This window comes from Rhamphochromis sp. 'chilingali' (genome assembly GCF_963969265.1).
Source record: "Rhamphochromis sp. 'chilingali' genome assembly, chromosome: 10".
NCBI classification, from domain to species: Eukaryota; Metazoa; Chordata; class Actinopteri; order Cichliformes; family Cichlidae; genus Rhamphochromis; species Rhamphochromis sp. 'chilingali'.
The window spans coordinates 24,367,753-24,387,399 of NC_137937.1; the positions used below are offsets into that span (position 1 = coordinate 24,367,753).

Sequence of the window (19,647 nt, forward strand, 5' to 3'; positions counted from 1 at the left end):
GTCTCTTTCTCGCTCTATCTGGGAGGATGCTCGGGGTGGGAGAAACATATACACCGGTTGAGAGACAGACACAGACTGTCATGGAGACAGCGAGAGATGAGTGGGATGTTGTTGTTTTTTCTCTCTATCAGTTATTTGTGAGGTCATTTGTCATGAAAAGCACCTCCCACCCAGATGCTCTAGGCTACGGTGGATGTGAACTGAAAGCTGTTGCAAAATAACAAGACTTGACAGAAAGAGAGAGAAAGGTGCATAAGATGATTGAGCAGAGAATGATACACATTTAAGACAACGTAACGTTGCTTGAATTTAGCATCTTTCAAAAGAAACTTCGGTCTTTTCGTTTAAAGTACTTATTGGTGATGATTTTGTGATAAAGAGGAGCAAAGCCAGTGGAAATGTTTCAAGTGAGAATGGATGCTTGACGTATACATTCATGATTCATTCATAATTTGCTGTTTAGTAATGTGATATTTATATGTTGCTTTATGTCAGAGGTGGCTATCACTAAGGAGATGGAGCAGCAGATCACCTACTATTCAGAAAGTTTTCTTGGTTGTGTCAATGTATGTGAATATTAGACATAAAGCACTTAGATGGATGAATGAGGCATGTTGCATATAGTGCTTTAAGTCCTCAAGTAGAGTAGAAAAGCACTATGTGTGATCCAGCCCATTTACCAAAGGCTCTGTGGCTCTCTGCTGTAGTCTCCCACCACAACCTGTAACAAGTCAGGTTGTGAGTTAAACCTCCTAAGACCCGAACTCTTTCATGGCTTGCATTTTTAATTTCTCTTTCCTTTTTTAGGCTGATTGATATTTTTTTTTAGATGGGGACAATTGTTTTCAATTTCGATAGAACAGTGAGAGTATACTGTCCTCATAAGTGGATATCAGGTCCTTGTAGAGCAAGATTTTGTATTTTGGTCTATACAACCCAAAATGTGATGTCCACATATGTGGACACCAGGTCCTAGGAGGTTAATTTTAGATGAGTGAAATTATCATTTTTACCGTCAATCGAGGCTAAAAACCCATATTACCATTTCTCAAGTATATCCTCCTGAGAACTAGCCTATTCATTCATGTCCTCTGTAATGGACATTTGTTTACATCTTTGTATAAGATCTTTGTATGTATATCTTTTGACTTATTTGAGCTTCCCTACTAAGTCCTGATGTACTAAATAGAGGACATCTTGGGCTTTTCATTGATATCTCATGTGTTTGGGTGGCCTCTTTTAGCTCCAAAGAGACAGGAAATCACAAAAAAAAGTTCAAAAGTTCAGAGATTTATTTTTATTTTTTCGTGGTGTATTGAAAATCCAAATATCATTTACGTAAATGACATTTTGGATTTTCATCTAGGGCACTGAGCTTTGACATCTGGGAGCTCTTATGCCACTTGAGGACAAGACAACTGTCTTATATCTACTTCAGTGTTGCAATACTACTTAATGCCACTCTGGTGCTGAATAGTAATCCATCATCCCAATCTCATGTCACTGTGTTTCTTCTAGGACCTCTATGTGTTTGGCTGCATTTATCCCTCAGTTTAGCCCCTAAGCACTTTGACCCTGTTTGGTGAGAAACCCTACACAGTGTTTTGATGCCACTTCTGTGCTTCACTGTAAGGATAGTGTTAGCCAGGTGATGATGTCTGGTGTTTGTGAGAGATAGTGCTTGGAAAAAAACAAACAAACATTGGAGAACATTTTTATCTTGTGAGACCAGAGAGGGATTTTTTTTGTGCTCTCAGAGTCCTTTAAATGGCACTGGGCTTTGGGGAACACTCAATGCTTTAGTAATGCTTTTATACTATTGCCCTGATCTATGCCTCACTGTCCGAGGTTAACTCTTGTTTTACTTTGAGTTTCTGTCGCTCTTCGTCTTCACCTTCTTTGACTCCTCTGACAACTAAACTCTTCTTCAATTTAACTGCTGTCCACTTACATTTTAAGCTGCACAAGGACGTTTTGTACCCGGTGGCAGATATTACCATGTTACCGAATGCAAACATATTTGCAACTAATCTGAAAACTAAGTATGTCATTACATAGCCACTAAATTGTTCAATCACCATTAACGTCATGATTATAACTTAAAGCAACAAGTTTGCCAGTTGCCTGTTTAAATTTACAATAAGGTGAAGTGTACCTCTTGGCTTATCTCTTGTTAATTGTCAGATTATTGTTTTCATCCATCCTTCCTTTTCTAAATTCCTTCTTGTGAAGATTATAGTCCAGCATCTTCTGAATTCTCAGCAGAACACCCTCCTCCAAGCACATCCTTTCACTTCACCACACAAACTAATCTGAAGCCCAACATTCCCATTCAATTTTCTGCATTATTTAACATTTTCCTGCTCTGTTGCCTTTTTTCAATCTGGTACATATGGCCGAGTTGCTAGCCACTGGCAGCAAGGTTTCTTGATGATGCATTCATTTCCTTATTCCATCCACTTCATGTAGACATAAGAGTAAAGTTGGATTTTTACCCTGGGACTGTTTTTCTATTAAAAATATTACTCTTTGTGATTTCCCTGGACTCAGTGCAAATAAATAACCAATAAGAGTTATAATATAATATAAAGACATGAAAGGCGATTTCCTCTCTTATGCTCCTTTCATGCAACTTTCATCTTACGTGCAGCTTGAGATGATTCTTAAAGCAGCAAGAGTAACACAGCTGGTAAGTAGTCAAAAAGTAGAAGAAAAGTAGAAAACAGAAAATAAATAACTAAAATGGCTCCATAAATTAAGAACAATAAATGATAGGGCACCATAAGTGATAACTAGGTGGTCCTGTTCTTTAAAAAGAAAACTTTTCTCTCCAGTTGTGCATCAGTCAGCACTTTTTTCACCACTAATAGTTTTGTTTTTGCAGATAAAGCATGAACTAATGAGTCAGTATTTATTGTTAAGAACAAATGTACTAGTATATAATACAGTAAGTCGGAATTTACTTTGAGAAACTGGTCTTCTGCCTATCCTTATCTCTGCCTCAACACATACACACAGAGACTTCATATTAGATTTGCAAAGAAGTTGAAAATATGAATTTTGCCATTTGATCTTAAAGCGTTAAAATTTTAAAACGTTGACATTTTGGGACTATTTTCTCTGTAACTGACATTTCTTACTTGAAGGACCATCAAACAAGTTGGAGATTATTCCAAAGATGACAGATGTCACAAATGAAACATGAAGAAAAATATTCTTTATAGGACATGTTGAATAATGTATTCACTGAAGTCTCCATCCACTGCAAGAGTGTTTTTTTTTCTTTAGTAAAGCCTTCTCTGGTTGTCTTTTATGCCTAAAAAAATCTAAAATAGAGAGGCAGTATTGAACTAACACAACTGGGTAATGTAGAGTATATGAATCAACAAGGACAAGAGTATTTCATATGGTGAAAAGTATATGTCAGCAGAATAGGGGGAGGTAGAATGTTAAAACATTCTATGTATTCTACACAATAAGAAAGCCAGCATAATACACATAATGCATCTTGAATTGCTGGCTGTTTCCCTGCCTTGGCTCAGTCACTTGATGAATTATAATACCAACCTGGGACAGCTTGCTTCTTATTTATGTATCCTTGATCATACTTTCATGTCTGTGTAATCTCTCTTTTGCTGACAGTTTTCCAATTTCACATAGAAATGGTACATAAAGGGCTCATGATCTATGATCCTCCTCTGCCATGTCTGTAAAATGCCTGAAGAAAAAACATTAAGCACACAAGGAACTTGGAAAGTTGTGAAATTTGTTGGTATAGTACAGTTATGTGGCTCTTTTTGTTGTTGTTGTAACAGCTTCAAGGGTGGTTTTTTTGTTCTTTTTTATCTGTTTGCATTTTCCTCTTTTTTTACATCTTTCTGAGCGCTAATGTTAGAATTAATTCAATTGCAAAATCTGATGATAGATAAACGTAATGGGGACTAGACTTTGAAAAAAGATGAATATCTATTGGAGTTTTGAATGGATATCACAAAGTGGATGACTAAATGTATGGAGAACTGGGGAGGTTTTTTGCTGCGTAGGAAAGCAGGAAAACCAGAACTGAAGTGAGCAGAGCTGTGAGCTTCCCACATTCAGAAGCGGAGTCTGATGAGCAGGGTGATTGGGGCAGTTCAGAACAGATGGTAGATGATTGAGAGTGACTGCAGGTTAGTTGAAGTGCAATTACAAACTTTCACTGTTTGACGTCTACAATAAATAATGTTTTTAAATGTGTTACTTTCGTTGTTGTAGCAGGCAGTTTGATGAAATTTAACATTTAGGCTGTGACATGTTTAATATGATAAATATGGAGCGCTGTTGTTTTTTTTATATACTCTTTTTTTACAGATAGGCTGAACCCAAACAAAATAATATTCTTCCAAATTAATTTTTAAGTTTTCCATAATGCTGATATCCTGCAATTATTAAATTATTCAGATGTTTAAATCAATGTTTTCTAGTCACTGTGTATTGGTGAATTGTAACTAATATAAATTAATTTTTTACTGTTCTAAAGTGATAAACCCTGTAGTTGTAAAATAGCAAACGCAATGTATAAATATATAAATTAAATAAAAAATACTATAAAGCCATTTCATTTATGGTGCAGCCTGGAACTCTCTTTCTACTCAAGCCACTGATTTAGTTTAGTCACTCATCCTTTTTCAGAATGAGCTTGTGTTACTTTTATTTATCTTATTTCTCACTCAAATCTTAAAATTTTATGATTCTTTTTCTTAACTCTTATCATGTCTCCCTATGTTTTTATTTCTTTTAATTATCTTAATTGTACAGCACCTTGGTCAACGGTTTTCGTTTTAAATGTGCTATATAAATAAATTTGACTTTGACTTTTTCCCTTTCTCATGTACACCCTCACAGTACTTCTGCATCTACCTAGCTGAAAAACAATCTTATGGAGCAACTTTTTAGTTGTTGTTTTTGTTTTGGGGTTTTTATATTTTTATGTTTCTTGCTTCATTTTTTTTACTCACATTTTTTCAAAAGTCATGGCTTTCATCATTACACACAAATTGTTTTTACGATGTGTTTGTGACCAGCATGTTTTTATCCCCACACTTGAGCTAGTTCACTGGACTTCTCTGCGAAGTCAAAAATTTATTAAAGATAACATTCAGTCACTTTCTGGGTTGCAAGAAAATATCTTTAATTTGGCATCTTAATTAAAAAAAATAATTATGTGCTTTGGATTTTTGTAAAACAACACATTTGAACATTTATGGATAACAATGATTATATTTTAGCATTGAAAATATCATTTTGATCATGAACTTGCTCATATTGTTTGTTTAACCACGGCAGAAACAAAAAAAGATTTTGGTAATTACCAACACTGCTTAATTTATTGCACCTGTCACATAAACCTTATATTGGGTTGTGATCTAATAAATTTATTAAGCACTGTAGTTGGCTAAATCCACAAAGAGCAGTTACCCTCAGGAAGTGCAGCAGCATGTGGCAGCTAACGGCCTGTCCAAAAAAAAATCTCCTTGCATTCAGAAAATGTAGGAATATGGAAGATATAGCTAATATAAGTTGAACTGACGCAGACAGACATTTAATTTAATTCTTTCTTTACGGTAAATGTGATAAAATTCGGTTGACTGCATCTTGGCATTTCACAGGATTATTGTACTGTATGTATAACATTTCCCTCCGCTATACTTTGTTTGGCATTATTTTGTGTGGTATCAAAGTTTATGCTGACAAATGAATACCTAACTGACTCATCAGCTGTGCAGCTGTTACTATATGAGATGGTAGAAAACTTTTAGATGTAGATGTTGATTTCCTCTGACTCTCTTTGATTTAAAATACATCCACATGCTTATATAAACCCTTCTCACAGCAGATGTCTTCAGCTATCACAGTAGGGAAAGCGGGGGATAGTAATAATGGCTGTGCTCCACTGAGGCAGGCCCTTCTTTGGTGCATACAGATTCACTGTCATGTCTTGGGCGCTTAATATAACCATATTAATGAGCCATCATTATTACAGCTGTGCTTTCTCGCTGTAATGAGTCAAAATGTCTGCGATGAAACAGGTATATTAAATGTACAGTTTAATCAAACAAAAAGCCTTTAAAAAAGCTATTATATAAAATAATGACTTATGGTTGGGGCTGATTTTACCCGTTTAAAATAATGGTACGCATTATCAGAAATAACAGTCAGAGAAATAGTGGAATGAGAGACAGTGAGAACAACTGCTTTTCTGAAAGGGGTGACGGTGGGTGAAATTCAGGTCATGAGCCACAATGGAATTTGTTATAGGATTTTTTTAAAACATTTTAGATTGGTGCTTCATTGGCAATTCATTCATTGTAAATTCTGCTGACAGTGGACAATACTTTACCAAAGGACAATTGTTTTGAGAATTTTTTATCTATTTTGATTTCAGTGAGGGGAAGCATATAATTGGTCAGTTTAAATAGATTGTCATGACTCAGATCATTTGTGCATCATAAATCATTAACTTTGGTTTGCACAGAGAATCTTTTATACTTTTGTGCCTAAACAAGGGCAAGTTTTAAAAACTGGCTTATCAGAATAGATTGGACTTACTGGGTTGAAGACTTACAAACAATTACACTGCAGAGGCTTTTTTTTTTTTGGACAGAGGCTGAGCCAAGAGAATACGTGAAGGCCATTTTAAGATAAATGTGTCTTTTTAAATTGTAAATCATGCAAAAAATACACCAGTGGGGCACCAGAATGAAAATATGGACCTGGAAATGTGCACTACATGTCCCCTTTAATTCATTTGCTATAATCATCCCCGAGGGGACGGGATTAAGAGGTTTCCACTGCAAATGGAGCCTTAAATCAGGTGTTGTGATTCTGCCCTGCTCCATTGCCACTGATGAATATGTATTTTCTCATCAACACTCTGCATATAAATTTTCCACAATTTATAATAAATTATCCTGATTCTTTTTGGACCAAAGGGCCGTGAAATATATGCTTGTGAGAGACAATGTTTGCTGTCAATTACCGTAAAAAAAGACAACATTTTCTACAGGACATATTGTATTACATGTATATTATATTTCATTTTTCATATTATATTAGGAATGAAAAAGAACTCCTAAGCAAGCATTCATTATGCATCGATTTACAAGATAGATTGATGTCATGGCTAATCTGAGCGTATTAATGAATGCATTCAGTGGTTTGATTTAATAACTTTGGTGTAGATTCATACTCTGGCTGACTGACACAGTAATTGTTAATTATACTGAGAACCACAGTATTACTGGACTATTTGAGTAAATATCAAATAGTATAAGAAATTAAAGGATTTTGGAGGAATGCCAGCACAGAAATATACAAACTGCGACTCAATATTGTTGAAAATAAACTCCAATATAATCCCTCTTTTCGTATCTTCCCACGTGCTTCCTCTTTTGCTGTTTGCTTACTGACACATGAAGGGCACCATTTTGCATTCTCTCAGTCTAAAGTAAACTTTTACTGAATGTCTCCTATATTAACCACTCAAATATTGCTGGGCCTTGTCAAAATAAAATTGAAGGTTAGAAAATGACAGTTATTATCATGATGATTTGTGGGTAGTTTGAGTGAGTTGTTCGAGTTATTTAGGTTTTCTTCATCTTGGCATTACACACAGATTGCTGCTCTGTTGGCGTCTTTACTTTGGCAATGGAGCTTGAGGAGCAAATGTTGACCCTTATAATTACGGGACATGTAGCAGACGGCGTAAAAAATAGGAAAGTAGTTCTTGATGGAATAGCATGGAGGGAAAGGGTCGAGTGAAGGGCAATGAAGTTTATTTTACGAAGCAAAGTTATGTAAAGGTGACTACTGCGAAAAGAAGGTGGGTGTGTAAAGAAAGGAGAATGAAAAAGATCTCGAGAGAGCAACTCTGGTAGAAAAAGTGGCATGTGGGGGTGGAATATAAAGAGGAGCAGAGATGTGGTGATTTAAGTTATTGTAGGGAAGACAGAAACTTATTGAGTTTCTGCCAGTTACAATATAGATTATTCAGGTTAGTTTTGATTAATAGTACATGCCTGGCACTTTCATGAGTGTAAAAATTGTATTTACTTCTTGGTACAGGTCACTGGAAGAATGATTAAGAGTGACTCAGAAACAAGACGTCGAAAACTAGATATAAACAGATGATGTAGAATGTGAAGGGTGAATATTTGGAGATGAAATAAACGGATGAGGTAAACACTGCGGGAGAAAACACACAGATGTGCTCTCTTACGCTGAAGGAGCAAGAACAAAGGAGAGTCAATAAATGTGAACACATACAGACAAATTTGTCTCCTGAATAAAGTGCTGCATTTAGGTGTTCCTCCTTCCGTGAAGTGACATTTAGATTGTGTCATCCAGCACAGACATATACACAGTCACTTTCTCAGTGGTTCCCTAAAGATATGAAAGAAAAGATCCCTCTTAGACCAGACAGCATAGTATTGGCCAAAATGGCCAGACTGAAATTATTTGATAAATGAGTCTTCAAAGTCGAAATATCTGGCCTATAGTCAAAGGATGTGGATCTGCAACATACAGCCACGTGAAGAAGAACATTTCTAAGCAACTTTTGATGTTTTGAATAGGTGTAAATTTTGAAAGAATTGCAGTCCTATCATAAACAAAGTACATTCTTACTGTTTCTCCAATGATACAAGCTAATATAAATGAACTTGATGAGCTGAAAAACTGCAAGTGTGGGTACCTCTATAAAAGCAGACGTTTTGGCAGTTAGTTGGTCTGGAGCATGTGTTTACGCAATGCCACGATCTTCCCAGAAGTGGACGTTACAGCAAATTTACCTCAAGGTCACAGACTGTGAAATGCTTAGAGAAAATACAGCAAATCCAAGAGCTAAACCTTATATTACACAAGCCTCATTTAGCATGTTTAATGTTTAAGTTCAAGACAGCACAATTAAAAAAAGAGTGCACAAATATGACCTTTTTTGGAAGGGTTGCCAGAAGAAAAAACAAAACAAAACACGGCAGCACGGCTTAGGTCTGAAGACTTCTGGAGCAAAAGCTTCACGACTACACCACATTTGACAAAAAAACACAACAAAATACACAACATATCGGTACAAACACCCCATAGAAAGTGTCAAGCACAGTGGTAGAAGGGTGATGATTTTGGCTTGTTTTGCAGCCACAGAATCTGGGGATCTTGCAGTCATTGTGTTGTCCATGAACTCATCAGTATACCAAAGGGTGTATGTTTGAAAACTAAAGACGGGCCCAAATTGGATAATGCAATGCCAACAAATTTATAAGAGAATGTAAAGAGTGTCAAAGTGTTGCAATGGCCCAGCCAGATTACAGACCTCAACCTGATTGAAATGCTGTGGTAGGACCTTAAGAGAACCGTGCAGATAAATTCTCTGTAAACCTCAATAACCTGAAGCAACTTTCTACAGTAGAGTGGGGCCTCCACAATGGTGTGAGAGACTGATTCTGAACATTTTTACTTGATGTCATTGCTGCAAAAGGAGGTCCTGCAAGCTAGCAAATCATGGGGTATATTTAGTTTTTCACATGAGTGCATAGAGTGAGCTGTACATGTGTCATTGCTTCCCACAACTCCAAGGCGGTAAAGATGTGATTCTAGACATAATAATAATAATGATAATAATGATGAAACCAAACTCTGGTTTATTGTGGATTTAGTGGAAGACTTAAATGAGCCGCAGCTTCATTTGTGTTTTGGGCAACTGCTCAAAAAGAATGAAAAACATTTCATTGTGCAACCTCTCTTTAAACGTCTTCATATGGACTTTTTGACTTCTTTCTCTACTGCAGTTTTCTAAATCACCCTCTGGAGGTTCTCTGTCTACCACTTTTGCTTGTGCAGCTGCAACATTGCCATAGACAAAACCAACCCCACATTTTAGCTCTCCAATCTACCTCTCATCACTGGTTTCAGACTATGATGGAAAAGATGAACAGCACTTTTAGGGGGAATGCTGTTTTCATGACATTTATAGGGTTGCGGTGTGGATTCAAGCCTCGGGGATAGGCTGTCAGTGTGCAGTTCTACTGTAACATCCTGAGCATTCTGATGGAGAACATTTACCACAAACAACCTAAATTGTGGTGTGTGTGTATCTTTTGTGCCAACCCAGCAGGAGTTTGTTTTATTGTGTGTGTGTGTGTGTGTGTGTGTGTGTGTGTGTGTGTGTGTGTGTGCGTGTGTGCGTGTGTTTATTATTTTGCCAGCGCAAAGCAATCTTTCTCACCACCTGTACTACATGACCACAACAAAATAACCGAAGGTTGATAATTACAGTATTCCTTCGCTGCAGGGTCTATTGAAGGTTCGTGTCCCTTTGAGGTTATGTCATAATATTTGTACTTTCTGCGTGTGTCTGTTTGGTGTCACACGAAGCAGACACACGCTTACCTGGAGAGATAGCATTTTCTGCTCACCATTTTCCAGTGCACTTAAAAGGGCCCTTCAAGGGCTCCTTGAACTTTATCACCAGACAGAGATGGTATTATGTTCTTATCTTAACAAACAGGGTGTGTGTGTGTGTGTGTGTGTGTGTGTGATGTGTGATGACATTAAGGCTTTATCGGTGCACATGGAGCTGGGAGCACAATGATTACAGAGCATTACAACTAAAGGGCTGAGAGGTTGTGTGTGCGTGCGTGTGCGTGTGTGTGTGTGTGTGTATATGTGTGTGTATAAATACACACGTGTGTGCGTGAGTGTGCGTGTGTGTGTGTGTGTGTGTGTGTAGAGCACCAAAGGTTAGCACTATTGACTGCTGCTAGTGGAGCCACTAATGGGGATGCCAGGAAGTACTTCAGAGATGATACAGGTGTGTGTGGTGGTGAAGGAGCCGGGGGTTGGGTATAGGAGGAGAAGGCCTGTGTAAGGTTGTCATTGCACATTTTTTTTCAGTTTGGCAATGTGCTTATCTGTTGCCTCTTTCTCTTTCCTCTGTTTTCCTTCTTTGTACACAAGCACCTACATACTCATGCAAACACACACACACATAGATGCTTAATCTCACCTGCACACTCCTCATGCACTCTATGCCCTCCCAATTTTTTTAACCACTTTCAAAACATAGTTACAAGCATACAAATAGTTGAAACTTTTCTCTCTTTCCTCGAGCAAAGATATCCTTAAAAAATGCAGGGCCTTTTGTATTTGCTATTGGAATAAAATAATTTAATGATAAACTATATTTATATAACACTTCTTACAAGATGCATTTGTGTCGTCTGAACTGGGTTACACTTGTGTGTCGGGGTGATTTGAACTCAAGAAAACAGTGTAAGTAAAGTAAAACTAGCATGTGTGTTTTTTACCGATATAAAGCAGGGCAATAGGTATTAATAAAAACAAGAAACAATATGTTGGCGACAGTTGCCTCCAGTAGGTCTGTTTGTGGTGAAGTTTTTGGATTGCTGACAATGGCAGCAGTCCTAAAATGTCCTGATCATTAAACTCTTCTTCACATAATTCACTGAGCAAGTGCAATCCTGATTTACATTGTCTCCATACTGAAGATTGTCCTATGACTTGTGTCTTACATGGTAATTACATGGAGACATTATTAGGGCTTTGGTTTAATAGACACAAATGTTGGCACAAAAGGTGTTGTAATATCCACACGAAATTTTTAAATATGCAAATTTATCAGCTTTTTAAATCAAATAGTACAAAATTTAAAGGAATTGGAGGAATCCTCAGTTTCTATCTTAAAATTGATTACTCTGTGCACTCAAACCAGTTTCCATAAAGAAAGTGGCCTCGGTTTTCTCTAATTGGTTACTGGAGACCAATGTAGTATATGCTGTTGAATCTAATGCCTTCTTAATTATTACTGATGTCAAGCCTGCTGACACACTGGGTTTCAAGCATATTTAAAATATCCCTGCTCAATAATGGTGATGGTCCCAGCCATGGCGCAAATTGGCAAATCATTAGTCCTCCTGTGGTGCTCAGTGGACAAGCCGTCCTTCAAGTGAGAAACTGCTGTTTCATGCAAGATGTCCCAAATCAAAGATCTAGGCACAGTCAGGGTAAATTGTACCTGCTGGCAATGATAACTATAAATGATTTTTCACATTTGCCTTTATCTGGGCAATTTATAATAGGGGACATTTCTTAACACAATTTTAGGAAAAGTCAGACACTGAGTATTAGAGAAGTGTTGCAAATATTTGACGGGGAAAAAATAGCAGGGGAGAAATTTCCTAATCGTGCCGTGTTTCCAACAGAAAGAGAATGTGGCTGTAGTGACACAGGCTGCACATATATGCATGCATAAGCTCTGTGCACATAAATGAATAAGAACAAATACACTCTGATGCTGATGCAACAATAAGTACCTCATCTGGTGTATGAACTCTAACTCTGCCATTTTGAGCAGCAGCTGGTGATGCTAGTGCTTGTTCTGCTCTGCAGCCCTTGTGAGTTACTGAAATAAATCAGAATATGTACTGTATATATACCCTCACTGTCTTCCCCCGCCTCCAATTATAGTGCGTGTGTTGGAGTACACAGTAGTAGTTACCCAACTTAAGATTGGCCATGATATACCCACCCACTGATGAGAGTGTGTTGTTTAGGGATAAATAATAGAATAAGTAGGATGAAAAGAAGCTTTCTACTTCACTTTTTCTCCCATCTCTCTGCGCATAGCCTGTAATAGGATTTATGGTGTTGAAGATGTAGTAGATGTTAATACATGGTATTATCTGGGTTGAATGAAAAAGGAGAAACAGAGGGAGATGAAGCACAATAAAACCAGAAATGAAAAGGAAGAATCCAGAAAGAGTGTGCAGTGAAAAAGGACAAATGGGAATATGATCATGGTTGAAAGACTTGGAAGGGTGGGGTGGTGGGGGTAACAGGGAACTGATAAAAGCATGCAATGTTTCAGCAGAAAACGCAGAGTTGCTGTAAGTACAGTACCCCACTTATGGCTGACAATAAAGAATGAGGCTTGCCTACCCGAAAGCCTCTTATTGTGTATGGCTGGATGGTCACAAACCACATAGTAGCTTTTAAGAAGAACATCTGACATTTACACTGTTGTGCAATGTTGTCTTTTTTTCTTTGCAGAGAGTACAAGTAGTATCTAACAGATAAAAATGTCTGACTACTGAAGAATACAGTTCCAAAAAGTGTTTCCTTACTAAAATTCAGTTAAGTATATAATCTCATATAGTTATAAATAAACTTGAGTCTTTTTCATATTTGAACTGTAGCAAGAGGAGAATATTGTGAACTGTGGTTTTAGCTTATGTGGTTTGGATCTTTTTCTCAGCTTGGAAGGTGTTTTGACCTCCCAGAGCAGTTGCATTGCACCTTATTATTTAAGAGCTTGCAGAATAGCTGATAGTTGAAGATGGCTGAAAGATGTGGCCTTTTCACTGTTGCCTTGTGGTTGCATTTTTCATATCACCTTTTTCCTTTTACTATTCTTCTTGTCTTTTATCCACCCGTCCCTTAATCTCATTATCCCTTTCCCTGTGTTTTGTTATAAACAGATTCTCCTCACAGGGGTTGATGGTGTTTTGATAAAACTTCAGATTCTCAGAATATACTTGAGGGTTTCTCTCTTTTCCTCTCAGATGCAAAAGATACAAATTCTGCACTTGAACATGGTTTGCAGGCTTGCAGACGGCTACGTTATCCACTTCTCACTCATCTCTGTAATCGGATCAGGTTCAGTGTCAAAAAGTCTCCCTCCCACAGGCCCAGCAGGAAATAGAGGACTAAAATGATTTGATAATTGAGAAGGCAGAAGATGTAATATGTCTTTAGGGTCAGTTGATCTAATATGTGAGCTTTGCTTTAGTTTCAGGGCACAGTGCCTCGTGAATTTGATTTTTGCAGAAGGCATTTTGCCTCCATGTTGTGTTTAATAACTTATTTATCAAGCAGCCTACATGCTCTCTGATCAAGAGCATAGTGGGAGGTTCTTGTTGTAAATGAAGTGTGTAATTGAAATTCTAAATGAGATTGTTTAGTTTGTGTCAGTATGCTGTACTCATTAGATGTAATACCCAGGTATACGCTGAAATAGCTGCAGTCTAAGTGTGGCCATTTTAGCACCACACACGCACAGCAGCCCCGATGTTTTTGAACTTTATTACGACCTGACAGAGGTGCATGAAAAAGCTTAAATGATCAGGCATTAAACTTGCCAGTTTTTGAGTGCAGATTATTTGTCATTTTGGACCGCACCTGTGTGTCAATAGTGAGGCTAATATCCCAGTGCAGTTACTGCTAGTCATACGTACTGCCTGCTGTGCACTCTGTCCAGCTGGTGTAAATGTATCTGAAGTGGACCATTTTAAATGACATTTTTAAGACAGCTATGGAAAATATCATGATCTGATTCCCTGGTTTTGTCCAAAATTCAGGTGAAAACAGCTTTTGACTGAGGTATACAGGGAGTGCAGAATTATTAGGCAAATGAGTATTTTGTCCACATCATCCTCTTCATGCATGTTGTCTTACTCCAAGCTGTATAGGCTCGAAAGCCTACTACCAATTAAGCATATTAGGTGATGTGCATCTCTGTAATGAGAAGGGGTGTGGTCTAATGACATCAACACCCTATATCAGGTGTGCATAATTATTAGGCAACGTCCTTTCGTTTGGCAAAATGGGTCAAAAGAAGGACTTGACAGGCTCAGAAAAGTCAAAAATAGTGAGATATCTTGCAGAGGGATGCAGCAGTCTCAAAATTGCAAAGCTTCTGAAGCGTGATCATCGAACAATCAAGCGTTTCATTCAAAATAGTCAACAGGGTCGCAAGAAGCGTGTGGAAAAACCAAGGCGCAAAATAACTGCCCATGAACTGAGAAAAGTCAAGCGTGCAGCTGCCAAAATGCCACTTGCCACCAGTTTGGCCATATTTCAGAGCTGCAACATCACTGGAGTGCCCAAAAGCACAAGGTGTGCAATACTCAGACACATGGCCAAGGTAAGAAAGGCTGAAAGACGACCACCACTGAACAAGACACACAAGCTGAAACGTCAAGACTGGGCCAAGAAATATCTCAAGACTGATTTTTCTAAGGTTTTATGGACTGATGAAATGAGAGTGAGTCTTGATGGGCCAGATGGATGGGCCCGTGGCTGGATTGGTAAAGGGCAGAGAGCTCCAGTCCGACTCAGACGCCAGCAAGGTGGAGGTGGAGTACTGGTTTGGGCTGGTATCATCAAAGATGAGCTTGTGGGGCCTTTTCGGGTTGAGGATGGAGTCAAGCTCAACTCCCAGTCCTACTGCCAGTTTCTGGAAGACACCTTCTTCAAGCAGTGGTACAGGAAGAAGTCTGCATCCTTCAAGAAAAACATGATTTTCATGCAGGACAATGCTCCATCACACGCGTCCAAGTACTCCACAGCGTGGCTGGCAAGAAAGGGTATAAAAGAAGAAAAACTAATGACATGGCCTCCTTGTTCACCTGATCTGAACCCCATTGAGAGCCTGTGGTCCATCATCAAATGTGAGATTTACAAGGAGGGAAAACAGTACACCTCTCTGAACAGTGTCTGGGAGGCTGTGGTTGCTGCTGCACGCAATGTTGATGGTGAACAGATCAAAACACTGACAGAATCCATGGATGGCAGGCTTTTGAGTGTCCTTGCAAAGAAAGGTGGCTATATTGGTCGCTGATTTGTTTTTGTTTTGTTTTTGAATGTCAGAAATGTATATTTGTGAATGTGGAGATGTTATATTGGTGTCACTGGTAAAAATAAATAATTGAAATGGGTATATATTTGTTTTTTGTTAAGTTGCCTAATAATTCTGCACAGTAATAGTCACCTGCACACACAGATATCCCCCTAAAATAGCTAAAACTAAAAACAAACTAAAAACTACTTCCAAAAACATTCAGCTTTGATATTAATGAGTTTTTTGGGTTCATTGAGAACATGGTTGTTGTTCAATAATAAAATTATTCCTCAAAAATACAACTTGCCTAATAATTCTGCACTCCCTGTAAGTAGAAAATGAAAGGTTAAACAGCATTTTTTATTCCAGTCCTTCTGAAGACCAATGAGAACCTGAAAGTGGACTTTATGTTACTCTAGTCATTTAATTCTTGTCAGTTAGAAGTAAAAGCCCGTTATTATGTGAGGCACATGGAGTACAGTTATAGCTGAGAAAATAAGTCTCATCATTGTCTTGATGAGACTTATTTTGCTATGCTTGTTAAATAAAGGAAACGCCTGCGACTCGGTGTGAGTTTCCTCTGGGCCTCACCCATGCACGTTTGAAAAGACAAATCTAAGGTCTCTGTGTTTTATTGCTCCAAGTACTTGTTTAACGAATTGTTTCCTCTAACACTATCTGTTCCTGCTTGACAATGGCATGTCTCCTGCTATGGGGAGCCAAAAAGTCTTGTGTGTGGCTCAAAAAGCTGTGTCTTTTAATCTGAATTCTGGCCTCCTGCATGAACAGGCCTGTTTGCTACAGCACACAGCATGCAAACAACAAAATACTGCTGTGCTAATGCTTTCACTAAAGAGCACTTATAACACAAAAAATGATCTAACAATTACTGTGTTAAAATGTTCCTAGGTGTACATACTGAAAGCTAAGTGGCATTAAAACAAGCACAATTTACTGAGAAGAGCTGTTTAAGTAAATGTAGAGGAGTAAATGTAACTTATTACCACCCACCTCAGGCACAGGCTGCAGCTGTTTAGAGTTGGTTTCCTGTGAAAACACAATGAATCAGCACAAGGTCACATGCCATTCCATCCATTTATTTTGATAACCCAAATGTGACTTTTATCTTTCAAGTGTTTTTATTTTAATTCCACACGGTATAGATTTGCTCCTGTACAGATGCCTCATGTTGGAGATGAACAGTTGTCTTTTGACAAGGATAATTTAACACAAAATGACTACCCTCTGTCTTTGGAAGTAAAAGGCATACTGTAGAGGTTGTTTACTCTGATCAAATCACGAAAGACACGTTGAATTTATGTATCAAAACTATCAAAACTACAGAGTAACTTTAACAGAGTCAGTTAATTTTAAGTTGTGTCAATAAAATGTGAGCTCAGTAACTTAATTTCACAGCTGACATTGTTTGCTTACATCATTTTACAATACTTAAATGGCCTTATATCCTTATAAGTTAGTCTTTTCATCGTTTGAAACTGAGGAGAAATTAAAGTTTGTAAAAATTACCAATCCTACTGTATGTCAAGGTCTACAGAATTAACTGCAAAGCATGAGTGGGGTCATCTCCTCCAGCTGAAAACTTTAACATATGCTTCAACCCATGGAGACCACATCAAATGTGTAACTGAGGACCACAGCAGCTGCTGCTCTCACCATATACAGCTGGTTATTCCCTTTACTTGCTCAAACACCAGCCCTTCATTCCATGACACTAATATGAACTTTTTATTTCTCCCCATTGGTAATTGCTTAAGTTCATGTTGTAAGGTTATTACATGATTATGGTTACTAATTCAGAACGTGACTTTCCTTGACTCCATATGCAAACGTGTTATTTTCTTGGACAGAAGTGGATGTTCTCTGGTTATATTTGGAGCAGAAGGAATAACACATGTGAAATCATAACTTACGTATATCGGTATCTAACTGTAAATACTATTTACAGTTAGTTAGCATAAGTTATCTTTTGTCCTAGCTTTAAGTTTGGATAAGTAATACATTGTCACAGCTATAAGTAGCAGTAAACGTCTTTAAAACCATGACATTAGCATTTGATGTTCACTAAAAACTGTCATCTTAACCATCTATGGTTGGTTAACACAGCACTACCAAAAAACAAAACAAAAACCATGACTGTACTATGAGCTTGGACTTTCCTTGCATTTAAAATTGTTGCTTCACAGTCGAGAAGCAGTTCGTCAGCCACTCCTGGTGAGTTGCCATCTTCAGAGCAACTATGTTAAGTCCGTCAGTTTGTGATTGAGTTGAGTGGATTAAAGCTATTAATTACATTCAATTTGTTTGGGATAATTAGGTAATTAACTGTGATTAATCAGTTGCAAATATGTTGCAGCAGATTCACATTAAACAGAAAGTCAATTTCAAAATTTCTCCACATATAGTGACATAGTTGCTGCAGGACAGCAACTGAACTGTAAAGTGACACTGGTGTTTAGCAACCTTGCTTTTATATAGAAATACCACCAGAATACAAACACTTAGCAACCAAGGGAGTCGAGTCCTCTATTACAAAGTCCCATATGTATGACGCTTATTGAGGCAGACTGACTCAAATTGATTGATGTTCGCAACATGTTTTTAAATTAGACAGCACTTATTTGAAAACCTTCCCCAATCTGGCTGAGAGTTGTTGCAGTTACTCTGAGCTGAACAGAGTTTGTTTAGAACCAGGCTGCTTCCCAACAGGTGACCCATTTAATCACCTTGTGATTGAAAGTGGTTATCCAGAGGTTAAGAGTGTTGCATAGTCAACCTCTGGATGACCAGTCGGTCACTGCAAGTGCCTTCAATCAGTCACTGAATGCAAAAAAAAAGAAAAAGAAAAAAAATGTAATCCCTGGGCAACCATTAATTTTTTTCTACTTGCAATGAGGATGCTTTACTATATTAACTCTACTGAGACTGAGCCATAAAGGGGACCTTCAAGCTAAAGTATTGGTTATTTTTTATTTTATATTTTTTGTGCAAGTTTAGACGTCATATTTTAAATTTCAACGTGTTTTGTTCACAAGCCATTGATGCAGATACATAGCTAAGTAAATGTAATCTTCAATGAGGCACAATGAATGAAGCTCAATTTTTATTGTTCAGCTGGGGAGATGAATAGAAGGTAGACGTATTTAATATTGTCTAGCCTTCTTTTTGGGACATTATGGTTTCAGTTTCTTCAGACAGACTTTTCCTCTGCCTTTTGGCTTTTTGGTGCAGGGTTAGGGCTCTCACTTGCAGCAGCATCACTACTTTCTTTGCTACACCTGGAAATAAAAACCTTTCTGTATCTGTGTTTTGAAAATCATATGTATTTAGCATAAACCTGCTGTTTCAAAATTAATTCACCTGTGTTCTGTTCTCTTCTGCTTTGTTTTTCTCTGTACTCACTTGCCAGTAAGCAAATGCTGACAAGGATCTGGCGAACAGTAGATAAATAAAGGGCTATTCACTTCACCCAGTTTTTGTGTCGGCTCTTTGCTGGATTTTGTACAATTTCTTAAGGACATGAGTCTGTCTCAGGAAAAGCAGGGCCATCACACGTGACCCGTTGCACCCTGCTCACCACTTGTTGGACCTGCTGCCCTCTGGTTGGTGCCTCAGGTCAATTAGCTCCCACACTTCCAGACATTCAGACTGTCAACAAACACTATATCACTTGAAGTTCAGATCAGTCTTTTAGTCTATTTTTAAACACTAAAAAATTAAGTTGACCTTTAATACCAAATTTTAATGTATTTTTAACACAACTCCACTCTACACCCCTGCTAGGCTTTCTCAGAATGTATTAAAAAAAATTGAGCTATTTGTTTAGAGACAGAGTGATGATATATGCACACAAATAATATGTGTTACCTATTTGGTGGAACTGATAAATTAAATTAAAACAGAAAAACAGATTTCTTTGAAAATGGTCAGGTACACGACTGGACTGAAAATAAAAT

General features: G+C 37.7%; 1 protein-coding gene and 1 long non-coding RNA gene across 2 annotated transcripts in view; one reads left to right on the top strand and one right to left on the bottom strand.

Moving 5' to 3' along the window:
- Positions 1 to 16,726, bottom strand: part of LOC308403567 — an 82,361-nt gene extending 65,635 nt beyond the window's left edge. Inside the window, exon 1 of the long non-coding RNA XR_013972935.1 lies at positions 16,685 to 16,726. This is a non-coding gene — a long non-coding RNA (uncharacterized lncRNA). The remainder of the gene's footprint in view (positions 1 to 16,684) is intronic.
- The window catches only part of grid2 (glutamate receptor, ionotropic, delta 2), a 539,815-nt gene that overhangs the window by 333,790 nt on the left and 186,378 nt on the right, over positions 1 to 19,647 (top strand). The gene's annotated exons all lie outside the window — the stretch shown is intronic.